The 19,626-nt window shown below is 44.6% G+C and overlaps 1 protein-coding gene across 7 annotated transcripts in view; it reads right to left on the bottom strand.

Annotated features, from left to right (window-relative positions):
- Positions 1 to 19,626, bottom strand: part of GPR50 (G protein-coupled receptor 50) — a 208,098-nt gene that overhangs the window by 25,219 nt on the left and 163,253 nt on the right. For 3 of the 7 annotated variants that reach the window (XR_010885492.1, XR_010885491.1, XR_010885489.1), the window contains exons 2-3: positions 4,175 to 4,296; positions 2,016 to 2,122 (exon numbers count right to left, since the gene is read on the bottom strand). The exons of 3 other annotated variants lie outside the window; for them this stretch is intronic. The gene's annotated coding sequence lies outside the window, so the exon portion shown is untranslated. Of the gene's footprint in view, positions 1 to 504; positions 542 to 2,015; positions 2,123 to 4,174; positions 4,297 to 19,626 lie in introns of those variants that run through there. One more of the 7 variants, XR_010885490.1, reaches the window with a different exon arrangement.

Raw genomic sequence — 19,626 nt, 5'->3', positions numbered from 1 at the left:
CGGCCTGGCAGGTGACCCCAGGCTAAAACTGCTCAGCTCAAGTCAGAGGATTTTGGGGTGGACAGAAAGGGTGAATGGATGAAAACCACGGGGTAGCGCTGGGAGTCCCCTCATGGCAAGGACTAGATCTCGCTTCTGCAAGGCCGAACCCGCAGTGCCGCAGCAGGGACTGCCGCGTCGCGGGGCCCTTTTGGTGTGCCATTTGGTGGCAGGTCTGCACAGCTGTAGCTGGAGGTTCAAATGCTGCTTAAATGTTTGCTTGCTAGTACAGGCTATTATGCATTCTGGTAGTTCAACCCAAAGGAAACAATACAGCATTCACCAGAGCTGTTATCTCTCTGCACACTGAGCAACCTGGTCAAAGGTAAAGGAAAGGCTCTAGTTATCAGGTGGACAATTTCTTTTAAAACAAGAGCAACAGCTCGGTACAAAATGCGATAGCATTTCTATCTTTCTGAACGCTCCTGCTCTTCTTTCCACTCTCATGTTGCATGAATCTGACAGCTCAATAGTTCAGTGCATCTGCTGGTAGTGCTACAACCTGGATGGTGGAAAGATGCATTTAGAAATAAAATGGTAGAGACAGCACATTTAAAGTCACTGTATGGATCTGGTGAATGCCAGAGCAGGGACAAAGGAAGGAGGCAGTGCAGAGATATGAACATCACCTGAAAATCTCAGACACAGGTTCAACAAGGCACAGCCTTAGCGAAGGGGCTAAAGAAGCCGTGCCCCCATCCCGCTGCTCAGCACGGCCTGTGCTGCGCTGCACGTGAGGAGGGTGACACCCCCAAACGCACACAGCCGGCACCGCGGTTGCGTCCATCCTGAGGGACTCCATTCCCCGCCGCGAAACAACACCCAGAGCGCCGTGCTGGCCTGGGCCACCTGCCGAAGCAGCAGCTGTCCTGCAGCACCTCCCGGAGCAGCAATGGGCCACTCGTCAGAAATGGCCACTGTGATACCCTCACCAGGATACTGAGCTGTTTATCCTCTATTTCACTGTGGTCATATCTAATTAAAAATGCCAATATTGACTGTTTAAGCTGTTAGTTATGGCCACGTGTGCTTTGGTGCTTCCCTCGTGGGCTCCAGCTGCAGTGTGCGATGTGCAACCCGCAGGTCAGTCCCGCAGAAAAGCATGAAGAGGCACAAGCGAGGCAGAGCTTGAATTGCCTTCTCTTAAAAATAGAGGGACACTTGCTACGTTTGTCAGGGAAATCAGACTTGGAGATAGGCTAACTTCCCTTTTGAACTTTCCACAGGTCACAGCTCATAGCAAACCCGCAACAAATGGAAGAAATACTTGGAACACCAGATTTTAAAAGATTTCCAGGATGTACTAAAACTTTTGTCTGTAGACAAAAGATAATTTTGCATAATGTTTTCTTTTGTATATTATGTATGTTTTATTTTGTATGTTTTCTTCCCTATGAGTCCTACCCTGAAGCTCCTCAGAGAAATGACTTTCCAATCAACTACGTATGAAGAACATTTCAAAGTGCATTCACAGGCCTTGCCTAGACAAGCATGAGGAAAGAAACTCCTCACATCCACCTGTATAACCTCCCAAAAAAGTGGGCACCATGAGGAAAGTCAGCATTTCCTCAGCAAGGTAAGTGATTCTACACACATTTTTCTTGGAGAATAGAGAAAGAAATACTTCATCATCAACGCTGATGTGTTACAGTGTCCTCTGCTCATAAAAGGAAATCGAATTACTGCCTTCCAAACGTGTCCTGAACACAATAGACCCACATCCCTGTATCCTCTACCAAGGCCCCGAGGAAAACGTGCATCTCTAGAGGAAGACATTGGGCTGCTGAGAGACCCGTGCATTCCTTCAAATCCTCTGCTGGTTGCTGGCTCTGGCTGCTTCAAAGCCAACTGTGTCTTGCTTTATAGACACCAATGTATAACCTTGTTTTCCTCATACAGCCTTCCCCCTTTCTCTACGTGTCCAGCTCTGTTGCTAACTTCTCTCCCAAGCCCCATCCCTTCTCCATACCTCTTACCTTACTAGATCTCAGCAGACAGCAAAGTCTGCTCAGCGCTGGTATGGCAACGGCCAGAGTACCAGGTCCAGTGTCGGAGACTTCATTTCACAAAAGCTTTGAACCAGCTGGAGAGAAGGACAGAAGAGAGCAAGAATGATAAGAAAGATTAGGAGAAAAAACAAACCCAGAATAATTACTGTAGAAATAAGGAGACTGAGGGAATGCAAGCGGAAAGGCTGCTGTGAAGAGGCAGGGAGCTGCCCTACCCCACAGGGAAATGGAGATGTGAAATATTCATGTGCAACCACAGAGGTTTGTGGTGGACACTAGGACAAACTCACGGCAAGGATAGTTGGCACTAGAAAAAAAACTGTCCAGGTTATCTGCAGGATTTCTGTCACTGAAGCCTATTAAGGCTGGGCAAATGCCTACTGGAGAGGAGATAACGAGGAAGGCAGAGGTATCAGGACCAATGTGTGGTCAAGAGACCCTGCTGGTCTTCTCAACTCTATTTAATATGAGACTTTGAAGATTAACTCACTCTTTGGCACATCCTGCAAATCAAACAGATGCCACTGGATGCTCCATGGGATCAAAATGGATGCTCCTATAATGCCTTCAAGAACCGAGGAGAAGATGCTTGATGAACAAATAAGGGCAGAAAACAACCAAATGGGAAGTAACTAGCTTTATTTCTTGGTTTATTATTTTTTAAACCTAAGACTGCATGGATAATCAAAAATATTTGGGCAGTTGTGCTGACCTGCAGAGGTTAATTATTTTTATTTTTTCAGGGAAACTTTGGCTTTATATAAGCCATATCAAGAAATGGTATCTTTGGAAAAACCATACTTGATGCCCTGTGTTTGTTCAGGCAGGGCCACAGAGTTGCAGAGTAGCTGAGGATACACTGGATGCTTTTGGAAGAGAAAATTCACTTTTGGCAAAAGCACCAGCCAGCTATTACAGCATGTGAACAGCTGCAAATGGCTTAGCTCTCTACTTCAGCTCTCATCCCAATCCTACCCGACCCTCCACACGACCAAAGGTGTGCCCTGGTCCACAGGCCCGAGCTGGGTTTCACCAAGGGATGTAGCAATTTTTTTCCCCTGGAAAGGTGAAGGCTGGTGCCAGGCCACTGGGGAAGAGTGGAAAAGGGCAGAGCTCATGGAGGACAGGGAAAGACTCTTCTCCAGGGCCTGGAGGAGATGGGCTCGCTGCAGCTCCTGCAGCAAGTAGCACAGGTGTGTTCCCCCCCTTCCCCAAGCAAGGGCTAAAAAACTTCAGCATTCCTGAAGGAATATTATCTCTTCTGCTTGCTTCCAGGGATAAAGACCCTGTGAAATTAAGGGTGCCAGTAATACGTCCCCACTTGGTTTTTTAGATTTTCCCCTCCTGACAGAAGCCAAATCAGAACATCCTTTCTCAACTCCTGTTGCAGGCTGCTAGGGATTTTTTTGCATAGTTAATTCAAGGGAGGCTGGCAGCTCCCGAATTTCTGATTAGCACATTGAGCATGCCCCTCTCCCATTGCTACTCAGATCACGTTCTGGTCTCGAGGAGCTACATTTCAGGACTGTATTGCTTGCTTTTCTCCATTCCAGGTCAGCTATGTTAATTGATTTGTTCCACAACAGCAATGGTAGGAATTTGTTTTTCCTGGCTGAGCTTATTATGCTACCATCAGTATAAATTTGCTACCTGTGCACTGCAGGGAGACTCAAAAGGAGGCTTAATGGAGAAGTTTGATAGAAAAGGGCTGCTGCTGAGCCTGTGCCGGTTCCAGATGCAGACATGTACATCTCTCCTAGCACTGCAGCCACGAGCATTTTATGAAACTGTTTCTTTTGTTTATGACATAGAATCTTTGCAGTTTATTGTGCTAGATGAAGAATGCCTCCATCTATTAGAAAGCAGGATAAGTAAATAAATAAAAGAATAAAGCACACTTCAGTTTTCTCTCAGGTTCCTCTTGGCCACTCTGTAGCTGCAGTTTTACTGAGCATATGCATTAGATAAAGTCAACTTTATCTCCTTTTGCAGGGACAACTATGGAAAAAAAGAGGAGACAACTTTAGAAGCAAGACTCAGTTCCTGACCCAAGATACAGCCACTGTGAGGGTACCTAACTTGGGACAGACTCCCAGGCCACCAAACCACCAGAGCATGGACCTTACCCCAAAGACTTTCAGGCTGCTGGCAGGCCCTTTGGAGGGAGGCTTTACAAGTGCCACCTTAGCCTTGGTGCTCCTGGAAAGCGGGTAGCCTCTACAGATGCCATTTGCGTAGAATCCACCTCCTGTTAATATAAAACCAAATACCAGCTTCATGTTTCTTTTCATCTGCACAGCTTTATTGGTCAAAGACAGTAATAGGAGTGGAAACTATCCTCAGCTTGAGGACATTGGGGAGGGAATCCAGACGTTCACAGAATCCAGGCCAGCTCAGCTGGCCTGAGGTGTGCAAAAAAGACACAATCCCTCTGCTGTGAGCAGCCCTACCATCCTTCAACCTGGGAGACACCTTTATCACAAAGGTGCAACAGGAAAGTGGGCATGAAGGCACTTGAGAAGCAGAGTTGCGTTTTAAAAGTCAGAAGGGGTGAAACTGGAAAGGACCACAGCAGGCAGCGTGGGCTAGAGTTCCATGCCTCGTGTTTTCCAAACAGCGTGTAAAGGACTATGGTTAAAAAGGCTGACAAGTCCAGCAAAAACTTTAGGCCAGAAAATAATCATGACAAATCATGAGTAAATCAAATAAATCAATAATCATGACAAATGAAGCAACAACTGGCAAGAACAGTTCAATGAAAATACGGTGTTGGGGAAAGAGAGGGGAAAGTTTTCTCTGCAATCTGTTTCAAAAGTTTGACAATTGGACCAGTCATTCTGGAAAAGATTAAAATACCATTAATTTTTATGAGTGTTTCTTTAAATAAAAGAAGCCTCTTGTGTATTCTTTGCTTATCTTCAGAGCAAAACCATGTCTGAAGAGCTACAGAGATAAAGGGATTGGAGGATCTGACATACGAGCAAAGGTTGCGCAAGCTGGGACTGCTCAGCCTGGAGAAGGCGGCTCAGGGAGCAACTTACTACTGTGTATAAATACCCAATGGGACTGTAAAGAGGACAGAGCCAGACTCTTCTCAGTGGTGCCTAGTGACAGAACAAGAGACAACAGGCACAAATTGAAATACAGAAAATTCCATATATATATAAGAATAAACTTTTTCACTGTGAGGGTGCTCAAACACGGGAGCAGGTTGCCAGAGAGGTTGTGGAGTTTCCACCCTTGAAGATATTCAAAACATGACTGGACATGGCCCTGAGCAACCTGCTGTAGCTGATCCTGCTCAAGCAGGGCTTGGACAGGACGATGCCCAGAGAGTCCTTCCAAGCCCAGCAAATCTGCGATTCTAAATCAGTTCAGGCACACTCAACCTAGGAACAACCTCTCTTCTGGTGCAGATGTATTGTGCTACCTTTCATTTTGAGGGAAGATGAAGAGCACCCTCAGCTCCTGCTTCAACTATTAATAAGTGAGTATCCTTCTCAGTGAAGGATGTTATTTACATGTGGGAAAAAATGCCACATGGCTTCTGGGCTTACTCTGTACTTCTCACTATGAGATAGAAAGGATTGAGAATAACCAGTGCAATCAGGGACCCGATCTCTTCAAACAGGAAGGCTCAGATGACTATATGGGACTCATCCCATATTCCTGGCACAAACTGCTGCTAGCTCTTGGATGGTAAGCAAGACGGGTAGTATATAGCAGGCAACAGCCAGACTGTACACAAAATAACAGTTGGATTTGATCATGCCAATTACAAAGATTAGCCTTGCAAAAGCACTTTCCATGACCAGGTCAATCAGCGGCACAGTTCAGGCCTCCCTGCTCACTCACATCCTCTGTTGTCCTTTCAAAGAGGGACCAGCTTTCTTCACGTGCTAGACTAGGTCAAGTGTTCTCTAGCATGGATTTTGGTTTTCATTCATTCATTTCTCTTCGGGTGGCTAGGGCATGCCTAGAGACAGAGCTGCTTTCTTATTTCCTTTTCTTCTCCCTACTGTATTTTAACATAGTGAAACCAAAGCACACAAGGGTGAAGCCTTCATGCCAGCAGGACAGGGACATGCCGTGCTTCCATGGTTTTTGACAATGTTGACACATCATCAGTGTAATCATTCTATATTTTGTCATTCTAGAGCAAGAATAAAGCACAGCAATGACCCCCATTTGATTCTAAATTGTTTTTATATTGTCAAAACACAGAGATTTAGAAAGATAGTCATCTCATTACTTCTGGATGACAGTTTTGAATTAAATAACAAAATCTCCATGGTCTATCTCTTTGCAACTGGAAACACTCCAGAAACACACAAAGGAAGATAACCAGAAAGGTTTCATGGGAGTTGTGCCACTACCCTCATGGAGGGAAAGAGCCAAATAATTCTTCCCTCCTGATTGGGTAGAGAGAATGTAAAAGTCCACACAGCCTGGATGTGCAACGGAGTAGCTATAACCTCTCCCTGGAGCTGTGGCAGCCCATCTGCAGCAATCAGTATAGCTGTCCTAGGAAGGAGCGTGAAAAGCAAAGCCAAAAAATAACAGCTCTCTGAGTATGGTTCCCCTAAAAAACTGCTGGATAGATGTGGGCTTGTACACTCCGAGCATGACAGTCACCCCCCCTGCCCCAAGCTACCTGAATTTGCAGGGGCAAACCTTGCCCTCTCCCCATCCCTTAGGTCCAGATGGCAGACACTGCTGGCTGAGCTGGTCCAGAGGAGCCGTGCTGCTGCTAGAAGTGTGACAGTACACAAGGCTAAAGAGACACTGAGGTGTCTGGAGAGCCAGAAGCCCCTAAAGTGCCAATAGAAAATAGTAGGACAGAGCAGTTGGCAGAAGCAGCAGATCCTGAAGAGAGCAACTGCAGCCCTACACAGAGTTAGCAGAGCTCAAAGGCCATGTGAGCCACAGTCCTCCAGCTACCACTGCCTGAGCAGAGCTAATTTAGCAACAAGAAGCAGGGAATTGGCCGGGTCCCAAATAGGCTAAATTGGGTAATGGTGTGAGTCATGCAGCACTAGCAAGGAAGAGGGAGAGGCTAGCAAATTAGATTCATGTGGGAACCTGACAGAGGTTAATGCCAATGCTGTGCTTGAACACTTGCTGAAAATCTGGGTGTCTCACAAGCTTTCCGGCTTTCCCACAGACCTTTGAGCTGCCTGGTAAACCCAACCCTTCCTGTGCAGAGACAGCATAACACCTCTTACCATGCCACATTTTTAGCAATGCTTGCTTATCTGAGCTTATGGTCATTTTCAGTCAAGTAATCCCTCTTCCTTGTGGTTTCTGTAGTGGATCGTCACTGAGGACTGTTTGTTTAATCATCCTTTTATCAGTCAGACATTACATGCTCTAGCATATGCTTTTGAAATGTGCAACCCAGCCTGTGTGTACTCCTTCAGGAGAAAAGCACGGTCCATAGCCTTTGCACAGGTTATCACAAGCTCTGGATCCAGTTGACTGCCCACACATCATGTACATGACCATGCCCAGACTCCTGCCTTCCTGCTTAATATATAAGCATGCATCTAACAGCGTCAAAGAGTCTCAGCCTGTTACGACCTCCACCAAAACATGCTGAAATGGCAGATGACAACCAACTAGTGGAAATAACAACTAATCAGCCCCCAAATCTGCACTCTTAGCCTCAAAATGCAATCAAGCATCAGCTGTAACCTCGCCTGACTCAGAGTTCACAGATGTTCAGTGTAATTGCTTTAATACAGACACACACGTCTCTTCATTTTTTTCCATCATAATTATACAGTAATTTGAAAATAATCCAGGCATATTTTATACTCAGTAAGAGCAAGCAATCCTTATTCTCATTAATAAAAGCAGGTATGGTATGACTTTTAAGACAGAGCTGGTCTCAGTTTAGGGTTTTTCCAATCAGAAAACATGCTATTTCAGTTCTGGATCTGTGCAAAAGCCAGTCTTAATCCTCTATATTTATGTTCCTTGATTTAGTTCATACTATTATGTATTAATGTAGGCTGCCACTTAACCAAGGCCAAGATTTAAAATGCTATTGTGTTCTCCTTAGGACGCTAATTCTTCCTTGAGTGTTCTTGCTAGTACTGCACAAATTGGGCAGTTAATCACTCTTCCGGTAATGGTTCTCAGGACTCCCAGGGACTTACCAACATGTTTTTGGTCTTGTGTTTTTTGATGTTTTTAAGGCAATATTGGGATGGGGATACAGCAAAGAAATGAGGCATCCCAGTTTACTGCTGAACGTGTAACTAGACGGTGAACTATTGAAAACGAACACAGCTAACCCATGGCGGTCACCACCATAAGATCTGTTTGAGACCGAGAGCTGACTTAGGATATCAAAAAAAGACGAAATATTTCTCTGACTAACAGGAACAACACATTGATTTGGGTTCTGGAGTTGTTTTAAGAGCTGTAAACCTTATGTTGTAAAAGAAATATCTGCTTCTAATTTCTGGAGCTGAAGAGGTCAAAAGGAGAATCTTTCTCACTTCAGTGCGGGGTTTGGGCAGGGACAGGCTGTAGTGGACAAAAAGGCTCCAGAGCCTTTGTGGTGCAGCTAGTGGGCAGAAACACACTACTTATTTACGTGTTCTGCCATGTTTTGCAGTAAGATAATGAGTATTTACCTGCAGGCCATATACAGATAAACAGAACTATACCCAGCTTTTCTTTGCATCCCTTTAGCTCAAATTTTTTTTGTTGTTGTACCAAATTTTCCCTTTTCTTCCATCTCCTTAAAAACTTAATTGTTTAAATGAGGGAAATGGCTTTATTGATCAGTTAAATAATCATCATCCTTTGAACTTTGAGGTCATGGAGAAATTTCCTGTAGGGTAAACCCAAATAGGATAGGTCAGATTAATAGGTACTTTGAGATAGCAGCAGATCTCTCCCTGGGACTTGCTGGCTGTCCTTAACTAATGAAGAATGTGAAAGAGACTATAACTTTCAATGTCACAGTGGGATTGAGGGACCTCAATGTAAATGAGAAATGGGCTCCACTTTCTCCTCTAATATCTACTGTATCTTGTTTTATCTTGTTCTACTGTATTTTGTTTTATTATCAGTTTTAATTATTCTCTTTTAATTTCACCAGTTACATTGCTGACAAGTGAAATGGATGCAAAATTGTCACATTCCATTACATTGTCAGCAAAATACGTCTGTGTTGCAAAACCAGGCTAGCACTGAACCAGTCACTCCTTTTGCTTTCAAAAATGCAACCAAAAAGCTTCCAAACACAGCTGCCCATAGAGAGCACCTTAAAGATCTAATAAGGATGAGCATGACTCCCCTGCCCTACAGCCATCCATTTAGTAGTTGCCGATCTGCAAATAAAATCCATAATGGCTTTTAAAATGTTGCTCAAATTAACACTTAATTATCTGCCCTCCTTTGGGATGTCAGATAGCCTGTTTGTTTAAATCATTTATTTCACAACGCTTTAAATGGACTGGCAATCTGGGCTACTGAGGTTAGTGGAAATTTTGATTAAGAAAAGAGTGAGAGCTGAAGACAGATGATCCCTGAATTAAAGATAGCAGGAGTCTTTGGGCCAAGGCATGAATGAACCTTGTAAAGTGTCACTTAAAAACTTACATATACCAGACAGAAAGGGCTTTTTCTGTGTCTGAGCATTCAGCCAGCTTGGGGGCTCTTTACAGTCATTCTCTTTTATCTGAAGTCACTGCTTTTTGCTGCCAGCAGAAGTGAGGGATGGAGGGAGAAGGCAGGAGCACTCAGAGCTGCCTCCCACTGCAAATGAGTTCAGAGTCAAACCACACTGGTAATTCGGTCCGGAAAGCCTTGTGTTTGCTGGCTGTCTTTCTGTGAGGGGGTTTTGGGGGAGAGATTTGCTCATTTCTGTGCTTTTCCCTGGTAACAGATGAACAGCCCAGCTGGCATGGAAGGCATCACCCCAGAAGGTGTTGAGGGTCTGAACACTGGCCTCCCTGGGAGCCTGCCAGGAGCCGTGTTTTGAGGGACCTTACCGTGAAGAAGCATGGGGCTTATTTTGGGGACTTCCCTGGTGGGGGAAGAAGCCCTTTATAATGAGTTGCTCAAGGATAACTGATTTGCCTGTTTTCATTTTCCCAGATGCTAACCAGCTTTGCCATTTTATTAGCTTTTTAAGGTGCTCCCGCTCCCACCTACCCACACCAGCCGTGTTGGAAATTCCTGCCTGCATAAATAGTTCATTTGGTGTTTGGCACAGCCAAAGGGGCCAGAGCCCTTGGGAGGGGGGGATACCTCCATGGCTGCTGATCCCCTTGAGCCCATCCACCTTAGCCTTGCTGGTACGAAGTCCCGGCTGGGGGAGCACCTGGAGAGCAGGGCCCAGGTCTGCCGGGGAAGCCATCCAGCCACTCAGCTGCTCAGTTCAGGCACTTTGGCAAGGGCTGGGGAAGGGGAAGCTTTCTTTTACCTTCTCATCCTCTAGCTCTCTTTTTTGGAAAGCTCCCAGAGGAGCCTTAGCCCTAAGTTAGGGGCACGAGGGCCTGGCAAGAGGGAAGGCTTTAGGACAGCCCTTCTCTCAGCCTTTCCTATGGGCTCCCATGGGAGGGAAAGAGTGCTAACCTGACACATCAAGCGTCTTGAACATCATCACTGCAATACTCCTGACTGGTTACCTCCACCTCTTCCATTAATCTAACCCCAAGGCATTGGGAAGGAGGATATTACGTTTTGCACCCACCTCTGCTGTTCTCAGTCCTTCTGTTATCCTCATCCTGGGTCATCACCTCCTGATTGAACGGGTGGCTTCCACATTTCACAGCAAAGTCGATCAGCTGCATCTTTTACTGCTTCAGGGAAGTTGTGTCTAGATAATGCATGTCTGGGGCAGAGTCATTTTGAAGAGGAATGTATTTGAGTTCCCAACAGAAATGAAGGCACTGAAACACAGTATTAAGCTGCTTGCCTCTAACATCAATTCACCTTAGATGTAGTCAAGCTATTGACTTAAACCCTCAATTCCCCTTCATAAGAATAAAGGAATAAATCTGGCTTTGGAAAAGCAGTAAGAAATCTGTATTATTAAGAACTGGCAGACGGAGTTTGGAGGTGGGAGTTGGAACCAGCACCTGTGATTCCAAAAAACCTGCACTGATGAAAATTGAGAAGAATGAAGTGCAGTAAAGCAGGACAGGAAATAGCCCAGTCGTGAAAGTTTTCATTGGGAAAACCTCCGGCAAACATTATATAGCCTCTGCAAATCTCCAGTGAGAGTCATTGAGGTTCAGATGACCCGTGAAAAGACTGCAAGGTGATAACACAGAATTAAAAAGAAATATGAAAGACTGAGCAAGCTGGGGAAGGAGACCTCAGATTCCCCAGTGCCAGGTTCTGAACAGGACCCTGCTCTCTTACTCCACTGCTTGAGCCTTGCTCGAATAGTGACTCTGGGGATCTACAAAGCTCTGAGATAATGAAATTCCAATGGATGCAGGTGACTGAATCTTTATTCTTCCCACCTCTGACGTGTAGAAGGGAAGTTTTAATAGTTGTGGCAGCATCTAAAATATCTGTGTACTAACTTCCGTGATTATTATGTATGTTGGTTATAGAACATTTACTCTGTCAATTGTTTAATATAAATCTAAAAAATGTTCCAGGAAGACCCAGTGGAGATGTGTGATTCACACTGCAAAATGAGCTTGGGAGTAAGATTTATTCAAACTAAACACAGAAATAAATTCAGAAAAGTAATCAAAAGCATATTTAATGGACTCTCAGATGATGATTAACCAACATGTTCACAGAGCCACACCTGCATATCAGTCTTTTAACTGGTTCATTAGTTTCTCTTGGCATGAACTAATTTACAAACCTCCAGTTGACCTTGACATTTGAGAAAAGTGAATTCTGACAATACCTTGATTTATAGTGGGAAAAATTTCTTTGATCAGAGTGTTTCTCCTTGCCAGAGAATTTTTTGAAATGGGGATTCAGATGTTGTTCTCTGTTTGTTTGTTTTTCTTTTGAACTGGAAGTAAAGCATAAAAGCATTACTATCTCATATAGTGCATGTAGTAATAACAAAATGAATTTGCTATGAATTAAAGAACATTTAAAGCAAAGTGATTGATTTTCTTCATTTGCAACAGCTACCTAATTTTGAATGATTTCATTATGAAACTTCAGTCAGATACAGCACTGAGTAAGGAGCACTGATGTTGGATGAATAACTTCCATACTCTTACAAGAAGATTCAAAATTTCTCAAATGTATTCAAGTTTTGACTGTGTCCTGTGCTTGTAAGTTAATGATGAAATATAATATTGGTTATCTTCCTTGACTGGATGACACTTGCTGATATTCAGGATAGTTTGTGACTGTTACAGCTAGACATGCTACTCAAACTTTATTTTCATCCACAGTGGTAGAAAAAACCCAGAAACTATGAACTCCAGTTCAAACCCAGTTTAATACAGCCTTCTCACAGGTGTCTTCTGCAAATACTCAGCTGGTAAAGCTTCAAGGGAATGAATACCATCACAGCTTGTGCTTGAATCTAGCCTGCGTTCAATTCTGCCCTAGATCAAGCCCTGTTTTACAGAATACACCAGATTAGATAGCCTGGGGCAACATGCAATAACATTCTACAGTGAGATTTAGGGAGGAACCACTGCCTGCCCTGCCCCTGAAACTAAGTTAGAACTTAAGTGTTTTGCAAAATTAGGACCTAAATCCTACAGCTGTTCAGTTTTTGCTCACACCAGTTATCTGACCTAAATTATTTTGATGATCTTATATTAGTTCAAATTTCTCATAAATATAAATTGCATTAAGAAGCGAAACCCTTCATTGCCGTTAAGGTTCGTATGTGACGGCACTGTACTTACCTATCTCACCATTTACAAAAAGCCAGGTGCTTACGAGCAAGAAAATTAATAATTAAGAACATAATGAATCATATACTGTCAACTTAATAAACACATCAAAAAGTATAAAGCCTATTTCATCACAGTGTAACAACCCAATTACCTCAAGAACTTCTTATGGTTGGAGGTGGGATTATGGCTACTTTGATTTCAGCACTTACATGTCTTTCTTCCAGCTGTGTGACCACATTATATCTCTACGCGGCTCCTAAGCATTTACCAATACAACAATCTCCATGCACGGGCAGGCAGCAGAGACCTCGGGCTGCCCAGCAAGGCCAGCGCGCCCGGCCAGAGCGCGAGGCCACAGCAACTCGGGCACGCACGGACCCTGCTTTCCGGGCATGGAGGACTCCGTTTTCCAGAGCCGAGCTCCCGCGGCAGAGCCCAGGGAGGCGTGCGAGCAGCGCTTCCCCCGTCCTTCAGACACCTGCGTGGCGAGGGGGTCGCACCCACGCCGCGCCGCCGGGCAGAGCATCGCCCTTCCCGCGACGGAGCTGGGTGCTTCCCCCCGCCTCATGGGCGCTAACGTTCAGGAAGCGCCGGGGAGAGCAGGGCTGGCTTCTCTTCAGCTCGTGTCACCCAGGGACTAGCGCCAGGTCCTCACGCCCAGCACCCCAACCTCGCTCTCGCAGGTCTGTCTTTGAATATTTCTGAATACTTAGGGCCAAGGTGGGAAATACAAGAGTGGGCTTGTTTAGGGCACAGAGCACCTTTCCCTGGCGTGCTCATGGAGAACACAACAACTCTCCTTACCAGGGAAATAAAGGCAGCCTGAAAACAAGCAAAAGATCTGGGACTGGTGCATCACAAGGAGAAGGAGCATTAGCGCGATGAAAAGGCTACCAGGAATTGTTTTGGATTGCTTGGAATTAAAAAGAGCTGCTAAAGCAGCTTCATTTTTTAATTTGAGTCATTCTTGTAATTGAAGACACATAAATTTACCTGAGCAAAGTTTTAAGAAATATCATTGACTAATGTGCTTATTAAGTTTAGCTGAGTTACCCTTTAATTAAATCAGATGACTCCAATAATTTGCTGACAGCAATGAATTAGGAATACATGAAAGCCCTTTCTGTTTTGAACACACTGTACAAGTTAAAGGATTGCAACAACACACTCATCTCTAAGGGCAAACAAAAATATCACTATGAACTATGATATGAACTATTCTGCAGCAAACAAACTGCAAGTGTCACACTAGCCTATGCACGAAAAGATTTATGCCTTGGCAAGCTACTTTAGGCAGAAAGAGACTCTCCAGAGGCTCTCTGGAGGCCAGTTTTGAAATCCCCTATTGGGATTCACCCTTACTGGTGAGCACTTATGGACACTGCTAGAGCCAGCTGACCTAAATATGGGCAAAAACATCCTATAAACTGCTTTTTGTCTCCAAATCAATAACACAGCTCCTGTTGATCACTGTGGGAGCTTGGTCTGGAGGAGTGCTGCTCATGGCTCCAGGCCAAGCTGATTTCCTGCAAGAAGGAAGAATTCAAAAACTGTGGGAAATCTCTCTCTGCTCCAAGAGTTGGGTGTATGCAATAGATTTCTTTGAAGCTGCCATAATAAATTACAAAGACTACGTTCTCATCACACTAACGAAAGGGATTTCCTTTTTGTAATTATTACTGTTGGACAGTTTCATTTTGCTGTAACAAATCACTTCAAGGTCGGCAGGGTAAGGAATATCTACTGGATAATTTCTCTCTTCCACAAAAATATTTGGGACAGTTTTGACCAAGAGTTTCCAGTTCAGTATGTGTACAGATTCAGTTTAAACATGTATCATTTTTATATCACGCTTAAGTACTTCCAAGAAAGTTGCCTGCTAAAAAGATTGACTGATATAATCACACCAAGCCACCAGGACCATGTTCTCAAAAGACCAGTACAACTCCAGTAGAGGCAAGAAAAGACAGAAAAATAAATATATAGGGTAAATCACGCTTTGCTTCCTCAGTTCTCACCCAGACAACACCCCCACCCTCACCTCAAGCATCCTTTGGAAAGGAGTCTGGGTCATACATCTGTTCCCTATGTCAGTAGCATATTTTGGAAAACTAGACACCCCCCCCCCAAAAAAAAAAAAACAACAACACCCCACAACACTCCTGCATGAACTAAATGAGAATTCTGACTGCTTGCACAGAGCAGCCATCTTCAACAGAATCCCCTCTTATCATCCATCTTTCATAAGCCCTTTTCATAAGCAGATGGAAAATGAGAAAAATAGCCAAGTGCAGCTTTGACAGCACAAGAGCTTATTAAAAATGAAGGGAAGGTTACAATGTAAAGCACCTTATTAAAAAGAAGGGACAAGTCTTTTTGGGAGGCTGCCACTCTTCCTGATTCATCAGCATATTTCCTCTTTCAAAAGCAAAGCTATCCCAGCACTCTTCAATAGGACATGGTGAACTGGGATGGCAAAGGGTCATTTCACTGACTGCATAAAAGCAGGAAATCAGTTTGTCATACTCAGTTTAGTATGTATGGGAAGTTAACTGAATAAATCTCTGAATAAATTGCAGTCTGACCTAGAAAATTCCTGATCAAGGGAGCACAGCATCAGTATGGTGCGAGCAAGTAGGTAGCAGAAAGGATGGGAAGGCCACCAAGTCCTGTCCCCACTGCATGTGACGCTAGGTCGGAGCGTTGCTGAGCCCCAGTCCCTTCAGACTGCACCATAGTCACAAACAGCAGCAATGAAAACTTTAATAAAATAGCAGCAGGCCAGAGGAAGACTGCAAAAACTGGGAAACTGCCCTTCCTACTTGATACTTCTCTACAGCTAGGCTGTGGGCAGCCTGGTTTGCTGATGTCATCTCTGAAGTTTTTGAAATGAGTCAAAGCAACCTCCTCCGGTTGCTCAGCAGGGGTGGGAAGCACAGTGTTTCCTTAGCACCCACACATAACTCCATCTCAAGGATGGCTGCTGATCCCAAGCCTCTTCCTCACACAACACCTTCATGCCTGGGATACCCACGGCAATCCTCAGACTTTCCAAATTCATACCCAGCCAAGCACATTTCCACTGGAAAGTGCCAATTTGTTGAAAGCAAAACGTATTTTCCACAATGAATTGTCTAGAGGATCAGGGAATCCCAGCCAGGATTTGCGAGCTTGATTTCTATGCGAGACCTGTGCAATCTCCTGCTGGCTCACCCTGGTCCAGGGCTGCAGGGAACCTGCCACTCAAACTCAGCACGGATGCCCACAGCCGCCCAAGGGACATGGGAGCTCTGGCACGCAGGGCTCCAGGTTAGCCCAGAGGGCAAGAGCTGCTCCAGAGCTGCAGGGAGACTCAAACTGCCTGGCCCAGCAAAGAGGACCCATTCTTTCAGCCTTCACTAACACCTAAATTCAGCAATCCTGCTAAGCAACTTGTTGCTTTCTAGCAATTTCAACGAACATTACTAATTCTGCAAATCTCTGGCTTGGAAATCCCTTCTGGTATCCTTTGAACAGGATGAGTTTTGATAGTCTGTCATTTTATCAGCTCTTACGCTTCAATTTCTGCTAACCCATGAGTCAGACTATACAATACCACATCTGCCTCCCAATGAAGGTCATGCAGTCCATCAGTTTGGCTGCTTTATCAGGGTTGTTGATTACTGTTATTACTGTGATTCTTCAGCCTTTCCACCAGCTACTTTTCAATAACTTCGATTTCATCTTTTTCTTTCTAGTCTCATAAGCTATCCCAGGTTAAATATGTTCCCATCAAAATTAGGCTATGGATCATTACAGCAGAAGTTATTAGCGGTTATCAGATAATGTACTGATCAGCTGAACACTGCTTTAACATACGCTTTCCAACAGATTAGTCTCTATAAATTTTCACCACTCCAAATTACAATAACATTAATTTGGCTTTGAGCCCTGGCTCCACCCTGGGAAGCAGGATAGTTAAAAGAAGTGTTTGAATGATGTATGTGAATTACCAACCCTACCTAAACTTAAAGATGATGTTTTCTAGCTAGAAGGGGCGGGGGGCGGTGAGAGGGGAGGGGTTTTGCCATTTAAATACAGATAAAACCCTATGATGCAAGTAAACTAAGCAACAAGTCCCATGATGCCCAATGGGACACTCCAGCAAAGGCACTTAAGCAAACTTTTGTCCTTTCTGCTAGAGAGTCTACAAAAATCAGAACCTTTCCAAAATTAAATTACAACTTTTGTATAGCAAATATAGCATCTCCATGTCATTTAGTCCCTTTCTTAACTACTACAGTAATTTCATAAGTGACTTTTTTAAAGTAAGCTTCAATTAAAGGACATTTGGGGCTGTTCCAGAGGCTTTCAACTGGTGCTAAGGAGGTGAATATTAGCAAAACAGTCTCTGCCTGCCCCAGAATTACAAGGATCCTTCAAGCTCCAGAGCACAGCAGTCTGGCAGCTGCTCTGGATGCCAGGAACAGCCCTTTCTTGAAGAGTCCTGCCAGCAGGATACCCAGAGCACCCCTGCAAGACGCTGTGCAAGTATTTCCAGCCTGTGTGCAACTGCCAGGAGCAGGCAGGCCCACTGCATGGAGCATGGCATGGGCCACGCAACGCTGGGCAATGCAGTCACCACGGGAGTCACAGGGAAGACTCAGAGCATGAGGAGGACCCTTACGTTCCTCACAGAAATAGAGCACGAGGGAGAGACACTGTTCATTCAAAGTCTGGTTATAATGGTAACATTAGACAACTCTCCGACTTAACACTCTCCTAAAAAGAAGGCTGCAAGGTACAGATTGGAGTGAGAAATGGTCTAGGACATTCAGCCGGCTCTTGCTTGAACATCTCGACATTGATCAGAAAGCAGTATTACTTGTTCTCTGGTTACCTTACGGTACTGTTGTTTGAGTTAACAGGAATCTTTGACAGCTAGCCGTATCATGCTTCTTCAGGGCCCTAAATATGAAATCAGTCTGTATCACACGGTGTCTTCTTTTGCATCAAGCATAATCTGAGCAATGCTAAGAATTTCTTCTGCTTTGATTCACTACTTGAGGTTTACCAAAGAGCGCTTCAGGTCCTATCACTTTCTTGCAGTCACGTAAAAATTGTGCCTGAAAAGAGTTTTGAAAAGCATGCTTTAATCTCTGTTCCTCTCTCTGGTATTCAGATATACTCACTTTCAAAAGCAACAGCCAGAGTTTAGTCTTAAGATATTATATTACATTCTTCAGAGCTTTCAATTCAGTAAAAACAACCATAACTTCAGGAATATAGAGACCAATAAATCTGTAAGGAACATATACCATGTTATTAATTGCTACATAAAACTCAGATTGCTCTCAAGTTAACTGAAGGCATCTAAAAGCTTGATGTCCCTATTTGCACCAGTGGAACAGAGCAGAATTACAATTTCCCAAATGTCCCAAGATATAGAGCAGTCAGGGTTAGGTCCTGTCATGCAATTGCGCTCCCCACGCTCCAGTCGTGGTGACACCTTACCCTGTGCTTGCCTCCCAGGAGCAGTCACCTGGCGGGAGACACCGCGTGAGCCCAGCTTCTGCGGCTGTTACCTGCAGCACCACCGGGAACATGTGGGGGACAATCTCACGCCGAAGCCTAGACTGAGCAGCAGCCTCCTGATAGCTTCAGCCTTGTGGAGAGATGTGCCACCGCACAGGAGCCCCACCAGGGTCGGGGCTGGGGCCGAGGAAGGATCTCGACTCTTCCCTGCCTGCAAACTCCTTTTGCAGAGGTCACCCCAGTTTCAGAGGGGCAGCAGCTCCAAAACCCAGGACTTTTCAGTTTTTGGGTTGTTTTTTCTGTTTTTTATTCTCTTCTCTAGCTAGGGGGATCCTAAGTTATCCTGAGGATCTCTCCTAATATCCTATATCACAAATGAAAGCAGGGCTGGGAGCTGCAAACTGCTCCTAACAGAGAGGTCCAGCACCAAGACATAGGTATCAGCTGCTCAAAAAGGGGCTGTAGGGCATGGTGGGGAGGGCACATTTTGGGTCCCCCTTCTCCATGCCCGCAGCATGACCAGCTCAGAGAGCACCTGGAGGCTTTCTGCTGTGATTCAGGGCTCAGGTACTCACTGCCATACCATTTGCACTGTTTCAGTTTTATTTCCAAAGTTTGCTCCATCATCTTCTGACTGTGAATCAATCAGTTGGATTATCAGGCCTCTTCCAGTCCTCTCCCTGGGCAGTCCTGCTGGCAATGAGAAAGCAAAGCAAGCGGGATGTTTGGCAGCACAGGGGGAGAGACAAGGGAGAGTCTTGGAGCAGCAGGCTCCCATTGAAACTGCACCCGAACTGCAGCCCTCAACCTCACAGCAGCTGTGAGGTGGGACTGACCTTTCCAAACGCATCCCTCAAGCTATGGGAAAGCAAATTCACACATTAAGGAGTAATCTATAGACAAGTGTATAAAATGTCAGATTCCTTCAAGCCATTTTCACAAAAAAGTGCAAAAGTAAGCTCGTTTCCATAGAACTCCTAAGGCAGTTGTGAATGTTTTATATCTCGATTTTCTTTGCATGCACTTGGTTCAAGAGAAATGGTTTACTATTTAGCAATTCTGCGCACAAGATATTTCTTGCTTTAGGATCTATAAACAGATTTCTAGCTCATTGCCTTTTCTATTTTTAATGCAGACAGAACAGGGCTTAAAGTGTAACAAGAAAGATTCAAGTAGCCATCAGGAAAACAACTTTCTAAGGCAGGGAGGGG

This window comes from Apteryx mantelli, chromosome 13 (genome assembly GCF_036417845.1).
Source record: "Apteryx mantelli isolate bAptMan1 chromosome 13, bAptMan1.hap1, whole genome shotgun sequence".
Taxonomy (NCBI): Eukaryota; Metazoa; Chordata; class Aves; order Apterygiformes; family Apterygidae; genus Apteryx; species Apteryx mantelli.
The sequence above is the reverse complement of the archived record's forward strand: the minus strand, read 5'-3'. Positions and strand labels throughout refer to the sequence as shown.